The 17181-nt window shown below is 41.3% G+C and overlaps 1 pseudogene; it reads right to left on the reverse strand.

Moving 5' to 3' along the window:
* Positions 1-8524, reverse strand: part of LOC129818262 (bone morphogenetic protein 1-like) — a 31102-nt pseudogene extending 22578 nt beyond the window's left edge.
* Between the last annotated feature and the right edge of the window lie 8657 nt (positions 8525-17181).

Consider the following 17181-nt stretch of genomic DNA (forward strand, 5'->3'; position numbering starts at 1 on the left):
GACAGGCTATATACAGTAGCGAGGCTATAAAAGTAGCAAGGCTACATACAGACACCGGTTAGCCAGGCTGATTGAGGTAGTATGAACATGTAGATATGGTTAAAGTGACTATGCATATATGATGAACAGAGAGTAGCAGTAGCGTAAAAAGAGGGATTGGTGGGTGGTGGGTGGCGGGTGGCGGGACGCAATGCAGATAGCCCATTAGCCAATGTGCGGGAGCACTGGTTGGTCGGCCCAATTGAGGTAGTATGTACATGAATGTATAGTTAAAGTGACAATGCATATATAATAAACAGAGAGTAGCAGCAGCGAGGGGTTGGGGGGGGCACACAATTCAAATAGTCCGGGTAGCCATTTGATTACCTGTTCAGGAGTCTTATGGCTTGGGGGAAAAAACTGTTGAGGAGCCTTTTTGTCCTAGACTTGGCACTCCGATACCGCTTGCCATGCGGTAGTAGAGAGAACAGTCTATAATTGGGGTGGCTGGGGTCTTTGACAATTTTTAGGGCCTTCCTCAGACACCGCCTGGTGTAGAGGTCCTGGATGGCAGGCAGCTTAGACCCAGTGATGTACTGGCCCGTACGCACTACCCTCTATAGTGCCATGCGTTCAGAGGCCGAGCAATTGCCGTACCAGGTAGTGATGCAACCAGTCAGGATGCTCTTATCCAGAGCGACTTACAGGAGCAATTAGGGTTAAGTGCCTTGCTAAAGGGCACATTGACAGATTTCTCACCAATTCGGCTAGTCGGGAATCAAACAAGCGACCTTTCGGTTACTGGCCCAATGCTCTTAACCGCTAGGATACCTGCTGCTCCCAAGAAATACACACAAAACTGGTGATTTAAACCTACAACCCATTGGCTGCAAGGATTCAACTCCAGAGCCACAGACTCCTGGGGCTATTAAGAGGTTATTTCTGAACAATTCTAAACAGGGAAGACTGAAGCCAATGCACTTCAATTAAATTCAACCAGAACTATCATCTCCTTTGGTTATAGGATACGGTATGTTTGTTGTCAAGTGAACTGACTGAACTCACTGCATAGATGTGAACTGAGTTTGACGGCTAGCCCTTTGTAACGGCTTTCTTCCTGGGATGAAGGAGAGGACCAAAATGCAGCGCGGTTATTGTTCAACATGTTTAACCTGTTGGGGATGGGGGCGCTGTTTAGACTATTTATGCTAATTTGGCTAATTTTTGAAACGGCTTCCCACAAAATCCTTGATCGTACAATATGCATATTATTATTATTATTGGATAGAAAACAGTCTATAGTTTCTATAGGAGTTGAAATTTTGTCTCTAAGTGGAACAGAGCCCATTCTACAGCAATTTCCCTGACATGGAGTCAGATTTGAGAAATGTTGGCCACTCTTCTGAAGTCAGTTAAAAGGGCACTGTCATTGCTATGACTATACGGACACTTCTTACGTCTTCCCCTGGATGCCTTTACGTGATGACGATTCCAATGGGGTCGATTGCGCGTTCACAGGCACTACAAATGAAAAAACCCTGTAGCTAGCAAGTCTTTTCTTGCTGCGTAACGCGCGTGGAGGACACCGACCCTCTCCTGTTCCAAGCGTTAGTTTAGCCTGTTATATTTCTCCGGTCATCTTTTCACTCGTTATAGGAGTTAAAAACATCATAAGGTAGTTAATTTAAAGCGTTTTATAGCAATTTATATCCGTTTAGTGCGATTTTGGGACATTTATTTCTTTAACGCTGTGAATAGGTGGGCACGCTTTCAGTTCATCCCGAACGCAGTTGGCATTTTCACATGGCAAGAGGACAGCTTTCCACCAAAAGACGATTCCTCCCAAGAAAGGATCCTTTGCCCAAGATACTGATGGAAGAACAGCTCAAGGTAGGACATTTTTATTATGATAAATCGTGTTTCTGTCGAAACATTTTAGTGGCTTAGGACGCCATGTTTTTTGACGTAGCTTCGCTTGGCGCAAACTGTATTGAAAAGTAAGGATAAATAAAAAAATGTAATAACGCAATTGTATTAAGAATTAAATTGTCTATCAATCCCTGTCCACCCTATATTTTTTAGTCACGTTTATGAGTATTTATGTATAAGAGTAGATCACTGTCTAAGTGGCGCAAGGAAATTTTCTGACCAACTGAGCTACATTTCACATTGTCTAACCATGATTTTGGTGGCTAAATATAAACATTTTCGATCAAACTGTATATGCATGTTGTAATGTGATGTTACAGGAGTGTCATCGGAAGAATTCTGAGAAGGTTAGTGAAAAAATTAATATCTTTTGGCGATGTTGACTTTTATCGCTCACTTTGGCTAGAATCAATGCTGGGCTGCTAATTGCTATGTGCTAAGCTAATATAACGATTTATTGTGTTTTCGCTGTAAGACACTTAGAAAATCTGAAATATTGTCTGTATTCACAGGATCTGTGTCTTTCGATTCGTGTATGCTGTGTATTTTTACGAAATGTTTGATGATTAGTAAGTAGGTAAACACGTTGCTCTAAGTAGTTTTTCTATTCCATTTGTGACGGTGGGTGCAATTGTAACCTATGCCATCTACCTGAATATGCACTTTTTTCTAACAAAACCTATCCCATACCATAAATATGTTATCAGACTGTCATCTAATGAGTTTTTTTGTTGGTTAGGGGCTATAAATATCTTAGTTTAGCCGAATTGGTGATGGCTACTGGTGTTGGTGGACAAATAAAAGATGGTGGATTATGCTAATGTGTTTTTAGGTAATAGATGTACATCTTTACATATTGTGTCTTCCCTGTAAAACATTTTAAAAATCGGAAATGTTGACTGGATTCACAAGATCTGTGTCTTTCATTAGCTGTATTGGACTTTAATGTGTGAAAGTTAAATATTTAAAAAAAATATTTTTTTGTGAATTTCGCGGCACTGGTTTTTCAGTGGGGGGGGGGGGGGGGGGGTGTGCCGCTAGCGCCACGCTGATCCTAGACAGGTTAATAAGACGATAAACGGTGAACACGAACAAATAACAAAATAACATATGTGAAAGCTGAGACAGTCCTATCTGGTGCAGAACACAAACACAGAGACAGGAAACAATCACCCACAAAATCCCAACACAAAACAAGCCTCCTATATATGATTCTCAATCAGGGACAACGATTGACAGCTGCCTCTGATTGAGAACCATATTAGGCTGGACACAGAAACAGACAAACTAGACACACAACATAGAATTCCCACCCAGCTCACGTCCTGACCATCACTAAACAAGCAAAACACATAAGAACTCTGGTCAGGACGTTACACCCTTGGCTGTTTTCAACCTACTTTCTCTTCAGGTGTGACAGAGATCCTCCAGATACAGTGGACGTAGGCTGCATATCCATTGGGATAACCAGGGGAGGAGAAGTTTCCACTACTGTCCTGTAGGCGGTCCCCACACCCTGCCCACAAAACACAACACAGCTCACAGTGAAAAAGAAACACACTCTAAACATACCACAGAAATGGATACAGTAAGCTACCATAGAGAGACGTTGCTGGGATACAAAATACAAGTTTTCATTTCAGCTGTCTCAACTAAGATTTCCCTTAGCCTCATAAAGGAGGCACAATACCAAGCACTTGATCGTTGCTGATTGATTGGTTGTTGAATTGTAACACCTGTGGCCCGTTCCTGGGGCTTGAGTTCTCCAGATTACAACAATAAACTGAATTCCAATTTTTGGAAACTAAAGAATCAATCAATCTCCTTTGAATGGGCGGGGGTGGTAGTAGTCAGATCTTGTGCAGGGTTTATTCTCATGTTCTCTCTGACATTTCAAGTGGTGAAAAGCCTACAGGGTCTGTGAAGTTGGATATGTCTTGTACACTTGTAGAGTTTGCGAGCTTGTGCGATGTCCCCTTTGCTCAGCCTTGTCCTCTGCCCAATGGGTGGCCTGACTCCATTGGCATCATAACAGGCAGAATGGTGTCTAAGAAGATGCCTCTGAAGTTGAAATCCACATAAAGGGAAACAGCGCCACTCCTCGACCCCAGTGCATTTATCCTGGTGTTTGTTTTGTTGCTGAAAGGTAGAGTAGCATCCAGCATCGTGGTAAAAAAAGCAAATGATAGTACTCTGCTGGTCTATCACACGTGCAAAAATGAGGGGAAAAAAGTGTATGTTGTTTGAAGTAACTTCTTTGTTGTTGTAACATGGCAAATGGACGTGGCAGTTTCACCAGTACGGATCCAGCTTTAAGAGAGACCTCTCCCTATTCTCTCTTTGCAAAACAAAATGTTTCATTTGTATTCAGCTGACTTTTAAGCCATTTTTGTACTGTCAAAACTCAACCATTCATCCTAGAGATCACCATCATCAACAACAGTTCCAGCACTGGAAAAGCAGTCATGACTTGGTACTGCTGAGGAGCAGGACATAATAAGAAATGTTCACATGGGGTTCCGGTTTGACACTTTTCTCCTTTATCGACCTCCCTTTCTGTCCCCCCAGCAGCCAGTTGTCACCCAGTTCCCATGGTGATGCACCCTTGAATGGCAGGCATGTGAAAATGGAGCAGTCTGAACGAGGGCTTTATGCTGTGCCAACTGGCTCAGTGGAGCCCAGACTTGAAAGCCTAGATTGTCCCAAACAAAGACCCAACTGACAGCCCTATATTTACCCTGGCCTGCCACCATGACCCTGGCCTGCAAAGTGTTGGTGGAGGTAAACAATCTTAACACCAACAGGGTAACAACATGCACGAGACAGAAATGAAAAGGCATCGGTCTTCTGTGAAGTCATTCTAATCACAATCAGGACCCAATCCCCATGGCATCCCAGGGTTCTTTGAAGTCAGATCTAGGTGCAAAGTGTTTGTTTTGTTGGATGATAACCAGTTCCTGACAATGACATTGTTATTCTAATATGTATACTAAGTAGAAGATTTAATGTTATCATGCACACGCAACCTGACTAGAACATGTCAGGTGAAAAACAAAGTACTTGAGTGAATAATACTCAACTGAAGGTTAGACTAAATCAAATGTACACTGAATAAAAATATAAGCGCAACATGCAACAATTTCAACGATTTTACTGAGTTACAGTTCATATAAGGATATCAGGACATTGCAATGTCCATATAAGGACATTGAAATAAATTCAATAGGTCCTAATCTATGGATTTCACATGACAGGGCAGGGGCGCAGGCAGCCATGGGTGGCCTGGGAGGGCACCCACTAGGGAGCCAGGCCCAGCCAATCAGACTTGAGTTTTTTCCCACAAAAGGGCTTTATTACAGACAGAAATGCAAATCAGTTTTATCAGCTGTCCAGGTGGCTGGTCTCAGACGATCCGTAGGTGAAGAAGCCGGATGTGGAGGTCCTGGGGTGTCGTGGTTCCACGTGGTCTGCAGTTGTGAGGCTGGTTGGACGTACTTACAAATTCTCTAAAATGACGTTGGAGGCAGCTTATGGTAGAGCAATGAACATTCAAGTGTGACGACCCTCCCACTCTGTCTGCCGTATTCTCTCTTTGTTCTTGTTTCCTTATTAGGATGCCGGTGGCGGAGTTGGGAGGGTCGTCAGCTACATGGGAAACACCTGGGCCCGCTGTGTCATAGGATAAATACACCACTTCCCCATTCATGGAGGAGACTCTCTCCATACAGACACCTTGATAGATTTTGTTGTGTTTTTTTGTGACTTTTTGGTTGTTTGCTTTAGCACCTTTCAACACATCGCATTATCACATTCATGCATGCCAAAACACTCACTTACACTACTGATTACTGATTACACACACCATTGTTAATTGCATTTAGGTTACTTTATTTAATAAATATATTTTGTTACTCCTTATCTCCACGTTGTCTTCCTTTTGTTACGGGCTTTGAGCCGGTTCGTGACACAAGTCTCTGGCAACAGCTCTGGTGAACATTCCGGCAGTCAGCATGCCAATTGCACGCTCCTTCAAAACTTGAGACATCTGTGGCATTGTGTTGTGTGACAGAACTGCACATTTTAGAGTGGCCTTTTATTGTCCACAGCACAAGGTGCACCTGTGTGCCACACCTGTCAGGTCGATGGATTATCTTGGCAAAGGAGGAATGCACACCAACAGGGATGTAAACAAATTTGTGCACAGAATTTAAGAGAAATATGTCAGAATGTGTGCGTACTGGTAGCGAAGTCAGGTGCAGGAGAGCAGAGATTTGTGAACAGGCGCACACTTTATTCAGGCAAAAGTGCAAATGCACAAAACAGTCACAAGAATTATGTTTAACAATAAACATCTTCGTGAAAAATAACACGGAAAAAACAAGCCAGTCTGGCGCGTCAACAATACACACGTAACACAAACAATCTTACACAAAGACATGAGGGGGAACAGAGGAATAAATACATGTAGATTGATTGGGGAATGAAAACCAGGTGTGCAGGGAACAAGACAAAACAAATGGATACATGAAAAATGGAGCGGCAATGGCTAGAAAGCCGGTGACGTCGACCGCCAAACGCCGCCTGAAGAAGGAGAGAAGCCGACTTCGGCGGAAGTCGTGACAAAATAGGCTTTTTGTGCGTTTAAAACATTTCTGGGATATTTTCTTTCAGCTCATGAAACATGGGACCAACACTTTACATGTTGCCTTTATATTTTTGTTTCGTATAGATGCTGAGGAGTGGAATGATTGACCTTTGAGACAATTTTATTGTCCAAATAGACAGTAACCAATTAACAAAACAGAGCTTATGAATAATCAGTTCTTTGTACCAGCCTGGAAAAGGTGTTCGGTGCATAATGCATGATGCTGTCAAAGTCGTACACTTCCCCAAGAGAGTCCACCTCCCCCGACGACATGTTCAGAAAGTTATACTCTTGTCCTGGGACAAATGGGAAGAATCAAGATTTTTTTTAAAAATCAGGTTTTATCAAATATGTGACTAAACAGACAGACAGACAGCCAGACAGACTGACTGACTGACTGACTTACCTGGATGGATGTTGTCTCTGATAATACTGACATGTTCATCGCGGTCGGGACATGTATGCTGGTGCCAGAAGCCGATCACATGGCCCGCTCATGCAGAACGATCCCAAACTTGTCACAGTTCTTTCCTATTGAGATGGCCTGGGGACCCCCTCCCCTCCAGCCCACATAGGAGCAACACCTGTAGAGGGAGACACGGTCTTTCGGGGGATATGCACTTAGGAGACAGTGGGGTTTTCCCACTTGTAGGATTGTGGTTGATTCACATTTATTTCAGTCAATTCAGCACACAGAACAACTTATTACATTATTGATATCAAATTAATTGAAAAACTACCCATTATCACTGAGTTGTACTCATTTTTTGTTGTTGTTGTTTATAAGTTGACACTTCAATAACTCAGCATGGTCAAACTCTGTAACTGGAGAAATACAACACAGCTCTAGCTCTGTGGTCAGTCACACATGAAAGCCCAGATTTAGAAAATGAAGAAAGACTTTGCTCTGAGGCAATGTTCCCGGTTTCCTTTTTTGCCATGAATTCTGACAATAACACAGACACATCCAGGCAAACACACACTTACAGTACGCTGTTCACAATCAAATCCCTTTATACAATAACTACCTCACAGCTTTGTTCCCAGTCTTTTCTTACTAGATTTTTTAAAGAAGAATTAAAGAATTTCAAACTCCTTTCATATTTGTATTTATTTGTGAAATGACAGAAGAGAAACAGAGACAGAAGGATAAGAAATGCATAGGGTGGATGCAGGGATCGATCCGGCTGCCGTATGTGGTTCCGAGGACAAGAGCGTTACTGCTCGACCAGACAGACTCCGAGCCCATTTGTTCCCAGTCTTTATCAAAATCTTATACAAAGAATATGAGAGAATAAAGATCAGTTGGTCCTGCAATGTGCAGCATGAACCCTGTCTTAATAGCAGATATTGTGAAAAAGTTTAAGAGCAATGGAGAGGCATGTAGAGCTGCTGCTCGTGGAGAGAATCATTATGTTTGAAACCACAGGAGCCAAAGACAAAATGCTAAAATGACAGTGAAGCGTTCCTGCCTGAAGTGCATTACCATCTTTTTTTGTGTCAAGGACAACTTAAGAGGCTCACAGCTCTGAAGCAACTGGAAATGTTCTGCTGTAATGAAAATCAGTAGGGAGCCCTGGGCCTGACTGTCTGGAGAAGTGTCATTCTTACTGCTCTCACGAACCATTCACTGGAACAGACACATGCAAACAGATATGTGGCCCATGCAGGTTTGAGGTCATTCAATGCATTTTAATGTAACCTCGCATCTCAAATTCGTGCATGAATTTGCAAAGGAGATAGCAGTCATGTGAAACACCCTAAATGGACCCCAGTCTTGGATCCTCCAGGTCCAGCGCAGCTCCCACACTGGACCTGCATCTGTATTGTTGAAGGTCTGGATGGTCCTATGACATCCAGAATGCGGTCCACCTTAAACATACGCAGGTCCTCCTCATCCAAGGTAATGTTTCCCAGGAAGGTAGCTGGAACAGTAACACACAGGCAGAAGTGATGCTGCAGCTGAAACATGGATTGTTTTTAATGTGATTCTTTTAATTGTTCCTTTAAAAACACTATATCCATAGTTTGCAAAACAGTTTGCAAAACCAAAGAGATACTACACAAGCAATCACGAAGACAGATAGAGAAAATGAAAGGGAGAGACCTACTGTCTTCACTAAAGCCTGACTTGATTTATTTGTACTGAAATATAGCTACTGTATTTAGTAGTTGGGAGAAACTGAAGCAATATGGGGATCTGGTATATTGAAACCATAAATGTATCTACAGCCACTCAGTATGGCATGCACCACTCAGTATGGCATGCACCACTCAGTATGGCATGCACCACTCAGTATGGCATGCACCACTCAGTATGGCATGCACCACTCAGTATGGCATGCACCACTCAGTATGGCATGCACCACTCAGTATGGCATGCACCACTCAGTATGGCATGCACCACTCAGTATGGCATGCACCACTCAGTATGGCATGCACCACTCAGTATGGCAGCACTTGAGGTCAGCTGACAGCACGTAAATATGCTGCAGTGCTTTTGTAGTATGTTTTGCTCAGGTCCCTCATTTTTTACACGTGCTGTGTTTTGCTGGAGAGTCACATGTGTGAAGCGACCCTGCCTGCTGGCTATGATACGTGAGCTGATGTGTGATTGGTGCTTCCCTCTCCCCAACGGAGACCCACACATGGCTCTGGCAGTCTGACCTATTGTTTGAGCAGCCAACACACCTCATGCATACTGTACGCACTGCAAAAGAACACTAACATACACACTAGATTTCATGTGTGTGCGCACATATGTATGAGGTCTCCAATCCAACACAATTACATAAAATGGTTGATAAAGACGTGCTTTCTATTCTGGGCTCATTTTCCCCGATGAAATAATCATATCAACACTTTTACCCCAAATAAAGTTATACATTATTTTTGTGTGCTTCCAAATGAAGGAGGATCATGTATACAACTGACCCCACACAAACTCTACGGCCATGTTCCAAAACCTACACCACAACATAAATGGGCATGATTATGTTCAGCAGATGTAGAGTTGAGCTGAAGACATACTCTTTAATATGCAGACAGGCTGCTACTTGTCAGTTAGCATCACTTGTCAAAGCATAACAATCAGAAGGGTTAATTAGTACAGTGGGTTAGGAGAAATTGCTCCGGTAACAGGTTAATTCCAACCTGCCATGTCACGCTGAGCTTGAGTAGCAACAAAGTGTCATATAGACCGGCAAATATCAGATGTGATACTCAAAATTCATTAAAAGATAGTCAAAGCAATATGGTAAAGTAGATGCCTTCTGGGAATTTGCTGACACCTGTCCATAGGGAATGAGGCTAGTGGGATTGTTTGAAACATTCAATATTTAATGAGCCTTTTGTAAATGGTCTCTTGGTGTGGGAGTAAAATATATGGTGAGATTGCCAGGCAATATAGAACTGAGAGGACAGGGTTGCAGAACAGTATACAGAAAGCAGTGGTACAATCTCCAGTATACAGGGGCCAGTGTCTGTGAGTGTTTGCTCCATTTGTGTTTTACAGTGCCTAGTGAAACACCCCTTGCACAGTCTTCACATTTGAGGCCTTAAAATCAAATCTTAATTAGGGATTAGGCTGGATTTACTTTCCTACAGATCTGGGTGATTTTGCAACTACGGGCACATTTGGCTTTTTTTTATTTTAAATGTAGTTTCTTGAAAAAAAACTTTTATCAATAGAAATACTTTTCTCATTTTGTCAGGAACCATAAACTGGTATTGATTACGACCATTTTATTCGATAATACATGGATTTTACTCCAGAATGTCCTCCCATGTCCATTCCTCCTTTTTTCCACGCTGCTTGGTCCGTTGGTGGTGGGTAGTTCTGTAACGGCTGTTGTCGGGAGAAGGAGAAGACCAAAGTGCAGCGTGGTAACTATTCATAATCCTTTTAATAAATATGAATACTAGAACAAAAAAACAACAAACGAACAGTTCTGCAAGGTGCAATACACAAAACAGAAAACAACTACCCACAAACACAGGTGGGAACAGGCTACCTAAGTATGGTTCTCAATCAGAGACAACGATTGACAGCTGCCTCTGATTGGGAACCATACCAGGCTAAACACATAGAAATACAACACACAGAACCAAACATAGAATGCCCACCCCAACTCACGCCCTGACCAACCAAAATAGAGACATAAAAAGGATCTCTAAGGTCAGGGCGTGACACATGGTTTATTAACTGATAAGCAAAACAACATCAGATTCAAAACTTTGAATTTTTCAATTTAAATTACTATACAAAATTCTTTCAACAAATATAATGTTATATATACAGTATGGGGGATACAACCATCCCAGCTCTGCAGATTTTGCTGTGATGAAATCCAATCATTAGATAATATATTTTGGTACTGTCCAGCTTTGCCAAGAGTGTGCAAAGCTGTCATCAAGGCAAAGGATGGCTACTTTGAAGAATCTAAAATCTATTTTGATATGTTTAACACTTTTTGGTTACTACGTCATTCCATATGTGTTATTTTATAGTTTTGATGTTTTCACTATTATTCTAAAGAAAATAGTAAAAATAAAGAAAAACCTTTGAATGAGAAGGTGTGTCCAAACTTTTGACTGGTACTGTATATATTAGCCAAAGTTCAAGTAATCTTCAACTGTCCCTCAGGGAATCAATTGACATTGTAATTACACACTTAGGAGCCATTCATAAACATTTACTGCCACAGAAAAATAAAACATTTTGGGGAAAATTATATAAAATCCTATTGAAAAATATCATGCAATTTACAGATGAACGGGGCAAAGTACAGAGAGATCCTTGATGAAAACCTGCTCCAGAGCACTCATATTGTTTCATTTGTTTTAATTTTATTACGATCCCCATTAGCCATGACGCCATGATGACAGCTAGTCTTCCTTGGGGCTGACACATAATGAACAATACATTACAAACAAAACACTTTACAATTTACATTTACAATTAAAAACAATGAACAAGTAGACATTACAGACAGTTAAAATACCTGAAAGGTAACTTTTAACATTCAATTAGCATATTCAGGGATCAGTATCTGTCAAGTGATATGGTCGCTCAGATTTTTTCTTGAATGTGATTTTACTTTTAGCTTGGGAAATCTGAGTTGGTAAGGAGTTCCATTCAGTGATGACTTGAGGAGATTTGTCCTTGGTATGGTTTGGTGATTATATCTATTACTGGTATACACTAATTGGACTGAGAAATTGTGGGGTTTCTTGAACTGGATTACATTTCTGAGAAAAATCTAAAGACCGGAGAGTAATTTACTTTTAACACAAAGCCATGGCCATGGCAATGAATAGTTAGTCTGGCAGCTCTGTTTTGAGCTAGCTGGAGATTTTGTAAGATTTTGTTTTGCTGCAGGTGACCATATGAATGGACAGTACTCTAGGTGTGACATGACCAAAGATTTAATCACTTTACAAATGTTAGATATTTGTATATTTTTCAGGGGTTCACATCTATACATTTTCCCATCTTAATAACAATGTGGTCAATATGATCAGATCAGGATAGCAATGCTTCCAATGTGTCACCCCATCTATTGACAAGTTTAATTGCGAGTCACCAGCAAGCATATTTATAGGGCCAAACACAATTTTTTATTTTATTTAACTAGGCAAGTCCATTAAGAACAAATTCTTATTTACAATAATGGCCTATCCTGGCCAAACCCTAACCGCACGACGCTGTGCCAATTTTGCGGCACCCTATGGGACTCCCAATCACAGCCGGTTGTGATACAGCCCAGGATAGAACCAGGGCCTGTAGTGATGCCTCTAGTGCTGAGATTCAGTGCCTTAGACCGCTGCGCCACTCAGGAGCCCCAAATGTGGTGTTCTTAATTCATTGCTCAGTTCTTAATTCATTGCTCAGTATGTGAGGTAGCTCATTATATGCTGATGCAGCACTATACATTGCAGAGTAATCAGTATACATAATCACACTTGCTTTTTCAATTATTGAAGGTAAATCATTTGTCAAAATTTAGCAGAGGAGTGGGCCTAGGAAACTGCCTTGGGGAACACCACATATACTGTCTGAGAAACTTCCATTAAATAAAACTTTTTGCCTTCTCCTGGATAGGCACAGTAGCTTTCCATCCAGGATAGAGCAGTGGATGTGAATCCATAACACTTGAGTTTACCTACAAATAGTTCATGATCAATTACAACAGAAGCAGCACTAAAGTCTAAACACTGGCCCCACTAAGATTCTGTCATCCATGCTCTTTAGCCAATTGTCTGTAATTTGTACTAACTGTAAGTCACTCTTGATAAGAGTGTCTGCTAAATTACTAAACTGTAAATGTAAAATGTAAATTTGCTCTAAGGCCATTCATGTAGAATTACCTTCTCTGTATGCATGCTGAAAACCCTTATCAGAACTTTACATGAGAAATAATCCTTTGCACAAATACAATTTTCTCCATTATTTTACTCAATACAGGCAGTAATCTTATATAGGACTGCTATTAGGAACAGTGAAGGACAATTTCTGGTCTTCAGGTAGAGGAATGACATTTGACTCTTTCCAAATTCTGGCCACACCTCATGTCAAGCACTTGACAAATTGGGGTGGATATGTGGTTGGCTGTGACTCTAAGCGATTTGCCGACAAGATTATCTGTACTTGGTGACGTGTCATCAGAAAGAGACATCATCTTCTCAACCTCAAATTGTTCTGGTGAAATTCAAACATGCATTGCCTCTCCATCATGATACAATATTGGTATAAGGGTATATGACAGTGAGCCATCAGTTGAACTCAACTTTTTTCAAATTGAGGCCGGTACAACATCTGTGGACATTGAAATCACGACTTCTGTGGACATTGAAATCACGACCTCTGTGGGCGATGAAATCAAGGCCAGGTCAGTGGGACCAAATTTCAACGTCTTTTCAACATACATGAATGTCTGCGCCGGACGATGCTCGCTGGGTAAAAGCAGTTGTAACTAAGTCTTGGTTGACAGATGGAATTCCAACGTGGGAGTTTCTGCAAAAGGACTACTACAAAATGAAACATTTTGACCTACGTGATGTCAGAGAGGGCCAGTCTACCTTCCGATAGAGAATGCAGTGATTAGTGCAAAGTCTGCCACAAATAAAACTTGGTGATTAACAGCATTCATCCATGGAAAAACGTAGTCAAAAAAATGCATGAAAGCGTATTTTGTTTTAAAGTGTCTATCCTATATCTGAGAGATGGAAAAAATATCAGGAAATTATTATACTGTATATATATTTTTCCCCCACATTTAACCGCTTTGGTTGGCACTTAACTATTTCCATATATACTTCCATAAAATGTTTTAACTGGTACCTGGCTACCTTCAGACAAGTCTTGTGAGACTGTTGGGCATCCTAGAGTAAAATATGTACAGTTGAAGTCAGAGGTTTACATACACTTAGGTTGGAGTCAATGAAACTTGTTTTTCATCCACTCCACAAATTTCTTGTTAACAAACTATAGTTTTGGCAAGTCGGTTAGGACATCTACTTCGTGCATGACATAAGTACTTTGTCCAACAATTGTTTACAGACAGATTATTTCACTTATAACTCACTGTATCACAATTCCAGTGTGTCAGACACTAAGTTGACTGTGCCTTTAAACAGCTTGGAAAATTCCAGAAATGGATTTAGAAGCTTCTGATAGGCTAATTAACATCATTTGAGTCAATTGGACCTGTGGATGTATTTCAAGGCCTACCTTCAAAACTCAGTACCTCTTTGCTTGACATCATGGGAAAATCCAAAGAAATCAGCCAAGACCTCAGAAAATAAATTGTTGACCTCCACAAGTCTGGTTCATCCTTGGGAGTAATTTCCAAACACCTGAAGGTACCACGTTCATCTGTACAACAATAGTTCGCAAGTATAAACACCATGGGACTACGCAGCCGTCATACCGCTCAGGAAGGAGACGCATTCTGTCAACTTGAGATGAACGTATTTTGGTGAAAAAAGTGCAAACCAATCCCAGAATAACAGCAAAGGACCTTGTGAAGATGCTGGAGGAAACAGGTACAAAAGTATCTACATCCACAGTAAAACGAGTCCTATATCGACATAACCTGAAAGACCGCTCAGCAAGGAAGAAGCCACTGCTCCAAAACCGCCATAAAAAAGCCAGACCACGGTTTGGGGACAAAGATCGTACTTTGTGGAGAAATGTCCTCTTGTCTGATGAAACAAAAATAGAACTGTTTGGCCATAATGACCATCGTTAAGTTTGGAGGAATAAGGGGGAGGCTTGCAAGCCGAAGAACACCATCCCAACCGTGAAGCATGGGGGTTGCGGGGGTGCTTTGCTGCAGGAGGGACTGGAGCACTTCACAAAATAGATGGCATCATGAGGAGGGAAAAGTATGTGGATATATTGAAGCAACATCTCAAGACATCAGTAAGGTTGCAAATGGGTTTTCCAAATGGACCAAATGGGCAATGAAGTTGCAGCAAAATGGCTTAAGGACAACAAAGTCAAGGTATTGGAGTGGCCATCGCAAAGCCCTGACCTCAATCCTATGGAACATTTGTGGGCAGAACTGAAAAAGCGCATGCGAGCAACAAGGGCTACAAACCTGACTCAGTTACACCAGCTCTGTCAGGAGGAATGGGTCAAAATTCACCCAACTTATTGTGGGAAGCTTGTGGAAGGCTACCCGAAACGTTTGACCCAAGTTAAACAATTTAAAGGCAATGCTACCAAATACTAATTGAGTGTATGTAAACTTCTGACCCACTGGGAATGTGATGAAAGAAATAAAAGCTGAAATAAATCATTCTCTCTACTGTTATTCTGACATTTCACATTCTTAAAATAAAGTATTGATCTTAACTGACCTAAGACAGGGAATTTTTACTATGAGGAAATGTCAGGAATTGTGAAAAACTGAGTTTAACTGTATTTGGCTAAGATGTATGTAAACTTCCCGACTTCAACTGTATGTGTTCATGAGATACATGTACGTGCTCGTGAGAGTCTCCCCACTCTAAAGACGGGTCATATTAGTGTGTAGCCCAAACTGTTCAGACTCATGGTCTGACAAACATCACTGTAGCTTGGCCACCTTCCATTGGATTGAGACGCAGCCCAATGCAAAAAATGTATCTCTACTTTAAGCAGATGGATTTTGATAGGGATTGTTTTTATTATGGTAATAATATTTCCACAAATTTGATTTCTGCGGGTGAGGGGACATCAACTCAAGGGGGTTTAATGGATAGTGTGAAATTTTGGCAACCAAGCCCTTTTTTCTACTTACTCAGAGTTAGATGCCAGCTGCAAGACTTCAAGTCATTGCGCATGTTGGCAATGACTCCAGGAACCTCCTTAAATTTCTTTCAAACTGCAAGGAGCGACATCAAAAATGTATCCATTAGTTCATCTGGCTCTGGGTAAGTAGAAAAAGGGGCTTAATTGCCACAATGTCGAAACAGCCCTATTAAAAGGAAGTTTGATTTAGATTTTTTTTATCAATTATAGTACAGTTGCCTGAAATATTGCCAATCACCTTGTTTGCCTTGCCTTGGACCAGGCCTGATTTCTAAGCTGAATAAATTCAGATTGCTTTGGTGTGTATCAAGGATTTTATCTTGACTATGAGTCCTTTAAAAATAGCAAGTTTATCTGCCAGGGGTATAAAAATAAATAAGAAATGTTCCAGAGCTGACTCAGGGTCAGGCGTACAGGAAACACTGGATAAATAAACAACCTTTTTAAATATCAGACGAGGATAAGATTTTTGTAGATGAGTATCTCTAATACACACTATGGAGAGATGATTGTTAAGATCATAGGTAAAGACTCCACGTGACATGTTTTTATGTTGGTTCTTTGTAAGAATGAAATCAATTAGAGAAGATTTTGTCAGAGTTTTCACATTAAGACGACTAGGTTTGGAAACTGTCTTGAGTTAAATGCAGCTTTGATTTAACTTTATTAAACGAGTACCATTCGCCAGCATAGCCTGTTGTCTGGGCAGCCGAATGAGTAGAGCAGAGACTGTCTGTAAAGTAGAGAGTTCTGCACATTCTGACCTTTAGCTGTCGGGAAAAAAGGGTTCAGAAAAGTCGGGTCTGCAGGCACTCCTGAGTTAAAATCAACACAGATACTCTTTAAATGATCAAAGGCTGGGGATAGCCAGTCAAGATTTTAATTCCCCAAACTGTCTAGGACGACAGAAAAGGGGTTATCAACTCAGATAAAGCACTAACTGCACCCAAATGGGAACCATTCAATGACTGACGTCTCATCATGTGTCTTCCTGTGAACCAGAAATACTCTCATCTGTTGTAATGTCATTTCACAGGCCCAGAGGACCAACTCACACAACCATATTTACATATAATGGCTTTGGGGGCTGTTTGATGTGTGTGTGTGTGTGTGTGTGTGTGTGTGTGTGTGTGTGTGTGTGTGTGTGTGTGTGTGTGTGTGTGTGTGTGTGTGTGTGTGTGTGTGTGTGTGTGTGTGTGTGTGTGTGTGTGTGTGTGTGTGTGTGTGTGTGTGTGTGTGTGTGTGTGTGTGTGTGTGTGTGTGTGTGTGTGTGTGTGTGTGTGTGTGTGTGTGTGTGTGTGTGTGTGTGAGAGAGAGAATGAGTGTTTGC

This window comes from Salvelinus fontinalis, chromosome 21 (genome assembly GCF_029448725.1).
Source record: "Salvelinus fontinalis isolate EN_2023a chromosome 21, ASM2944872v1, whole genome shotgun sequence".
Lineage (NCBI taxonomy): Eukaryota > Metazoa > Chordata > Actinopteri > Salmoniformes > Salmonidae > Salvelinus > Salvelinus fontinalis.